At 37.9% G+C, this 3,653-nt stretch overlaps 1 protein-coding gene across 1 annotated transcript in view; it reads left to right on the forward strand.

The window, feature by feature from the left end:
* Positions 1 to 3,653, forward strand: part of LOC114627174 (protein hinderin-like) — a 185,162-nt gene that overhangs the window by 133,957 nt on the left and 47,552 nt on the right. The gene's annotated exons all lie outside the window — the stretch shown is intronic.

Raw genomic sequence — 3,653 nt, forward strand, 5'->3', positions numbered from 1 at the left:
GGGTGAGGGGATTGGGGGTTCCGGGGTGGGTGGGGGATGGGGTAAGGGGTAAGGGGACAACATACGAAATGTAAATAAAACATCCAATAAAAAAAAATAATGAAAAAAAATAAATCATGTATATGAATTTAAATGGATTTTCTAATTAAATGACTTTTTGATTTTAGTTTTGTGTGTGTGTTTGTGTGTGTTACTAAAAAAAAAAAGAAATAATGAATCATACTTGACCCTGAGGAACAAAAATATCATGGCTGGGGACAGAAACTAGAGTTGTCCTAGGCACCAGTGTAGCCACTTGATCTAGGATCAGTTATGCCAGCATTATGTATACAGTTATACACATAGAGAGTATACCTCAAGCTAAACTGAACATATGATACAATTCAACTGTTTTTTAACAAGTCCAAAAACAGGTTCTTACTCTTTGAATACCAAACCAAGAAAAAAATATGAGAAATGTTGACTAATGGATAGGCACACAAACCCAGCTACATATAGATTTAAAAAATACCCCTATTCATCTGTACATGCAAAAATATAAGTATGTTCACACACGAATAAACACAAGCATTTATATAGAAATATGATTAGCCTAATGGATTATTATTATTATTATTATTATTATTATTATTTTGAGACAGTTTTTAAAAAACATAAAACATCTTCTTATACATTTATATTTGTAATTATATAAGGTTGTGTATTTCTGTGAATACATAAAACTACAGCATTGCTGCACATCAAATATTAAATCATAATTTATAGAAGGAACTGTTGTGCCCAGATTGAAAAACCCCAAAGAGGCCGGACAGTGGTGGCGCACGCCTTTAATCCCAGCACTTGAGAGGCAGAAGCAGGTGGATTTCTGAGTTCGAGGCCACCCTGGTCTACAGAGTGAGTTCCAGGACAACCAGGGCTATACAGAGAAACCCTGTCTCGAAACCCCCCCCCCAAAAAAAAAAAGAAAAAGAAAAACCCCAAAGAGATCACCAGGGACCACAACTCTGATGCAAACACATGAGGATCTTTATTCAAGCTGGAGAGCTTGGGCCACAAACCTTTCCTGATGCAATAGGATAGGAAAGCAACCATGAGGTCTAGAGAAAGGGGTTTTTAAAAGGAAAAAAACGAAAGTCGGAATTTCCAAGCCTTGGCATTACATGATTAGGTAAGAGGTTTATGAAGAGTATCTGGTCATTGATTAACTGCTGCTACAGAAGAGGAGCACCCTTTGAAACAGTATCTCCAAATGTAGAAAAGAATGTGGTAGGACTGGTGACTCCCAGGGTTACTAGGAAACTTTATCTAAAGGAATGCGGGAGAACCTATGACTCACAGCAGCTGCAGCTGGCTGGATGTGTTTCACCCTGGGACCTGATCCTCTGCTTAAGCTCACTTAGGTCTCTCATGAACAAATATAGTTAAAAACTAACATTGCTTTTGAAAGATTAACTTTTAAAAAACTGAAGCTGGGTTGTGGTGCACGCCTTTAATCCCACCACTTGAGAGGCAGAGGCAGGTGGATCTCTGTGAGTTCAAGGACAGCCTGGTCTACAAAGTGAGTTCCAGGTCAGCCAGAGCTACACAGAGAAAACTCTGTCTCAACAACAACAATAAAACATTTGAGAGTTAAAAAACAAAAGAGAATAAACTTAGCCTATAACTTGAGTGGCAACAGTCTTGACCTTTTGGGGATCCCATACCCTTCAGAAAAATAAGTGAGCATATGTTTGCAAATTGAATCCTCTAAAAGTTCCTTACAGAACCAACTTTTAGCAGAAGTAGCAAAACAAAAGAGACTGGTGTTTTATTCCAAGAGGGTAACTGAAGGATATTCATAATCATTCCCTACTAGAAAATCCTCTTTTCACTCAACTCACCCTCTCTCTTAGTTAGGACAATATTTAATTGGGGCTTGCTTACAGGTTCAGAGGTTCAGTCTGTTTATTGTCAAGGTGGGAGAATGGCAGCATCCAAGAAGGCATGGTACAGGCAGACAGAACTGAGATTTGTTTTTTCAGAGTTGAGATTTCTACATCTTCATCTGAAGGCTGCTAACAGAGTACTCACTTATTATTTTAGGAAGCTACGACTAGGGTATTAAAGCCCACACCCACAGTGACACACCTATTCCAACAAGGACATACCTCCCTAATGGTACTACTTCCTGGCCTAAGCATATACAAACCATCCCGCCCAAGAACCACTTCAGTTGTTTCTATTTGTAATGTATCTTCAGACTCCTGCCTCCAATCTGTCCATTCTAAATTCTCTAGAATATTAAAATTTCCGACTTTTATTCTTTCTGTCCTTACATCTACCACCAGGTTCATCTCTCCAGAGAACAGTTTGGCACTGTATTGGTGGTGTTACTGTTTTCTTTCTCAAGATATCTAACAGTAGCTAAAAGTCTGTCCAGCAGACCTGTTTGCATTCAAAGCATTGTCACCCTCAACAGCTGTGCAGTGCTGGGCATGCACTTGATTTTCACCCAGGTTCTATAAGATGGGGATAGTAGAACCTGAGACTGCTAAAAGAACTGACTCAAGATATCATTAGAAAGGAGTCAAGTGATAGTGATATTTAATAAATATTTCTTGAATAAACTATATATTCAACATTGTGAATTTTAATATAATATTTTTGTTCATATAAGTCTCTGCTTTAAATTCTATACTCTCTATTTCTTACTTTCAAACTTCTGACTTCCATGTCAGAGTATCCCTACTCCTACTCCCAGATACTGTGATTGCTAAGTTCTTAATGCCTCACACGTTTCATAATGGTGAAAGACAATGGAGACAACCCTCCCTGGTGCCTGGAAATAAATAGATGCAGGCCCCTGCCTTAATATCTTAGTTACCTTAGGCCAGCCACAGAAGTCCCATCGTTTTTTTTTTTTTCCATTGTCAATATGCTGTCAATGTAATATACATGGCAAAGGTTCTTATGAAAAATAATTTCTAGAAAAGGTAAAATTGGAGATAGAGAGGGACAGTAAGATCAGAGTCAGACAGGATTGGAATCAACTTCCCATGTACACAGAGAAGTCCTGGGAGAAAAGATCAAAGTTCTGCATTTTTGGCATTTTAGTATCTGATATTTCTAATACTCCAAAAACTCACTTCATGTTACATAGATATTCACTCCCTCCTACAAGAAAGAGTGGATCTTTCCAAATATGTTTGTAATGCCTGTTGGGCAGCAGTTTCCAAGGAACCAGAAGGAGACTGTGACAGAAGTCTCACAGTCCTCCAGAATAAAGACGGATGTTTTGTGTTGTTGAAAAGTAATAAATATAAAATAAAACCAAAAAGAAAAGATGTGTCCTTACAATACTATCATTCTACCTAGCGTCTCAGAGAGAAGAGTAACTAATCAGCTAATTAGTACTTCTTAGAACAGAACAGGAGCTAGAACAGGCTGGGCTGTAGGAAGATAAATTATTGCTTAGGAATCTCCCTAAGACCCTACAATGAAAGTATGCTGGTCACATCTTTCACATGATACATGTTATAGTTTAGTATAGAGTTCTTAAAAGAAATGGGATGTTTATATCTTATCTTAAAGGCTTTTACAGAGACTCCATCCACTTGAAAGGCCTGGAGATACAAGGTGTTAAGGTTTTAAGATTTTCTATTCTCTCTCTCTCC

The sequence above is a fragment of the Grammomys surdaster genome, unplaced genomic scaffold (assembly GCF_004785775.1).
Source record: "Grammomys surdaster isolate TR1022 unplaced genomic scaffold, NIH_TR_1.0 243, whole genome shotgun sequence".
Classification (NCBI taxonomy): domain Eukaryota; kingdom Metazoa; phylum Chordata; class Mammalia; order Rodentia; family Muridae; genus Grammomys; species Grammomys surdaster.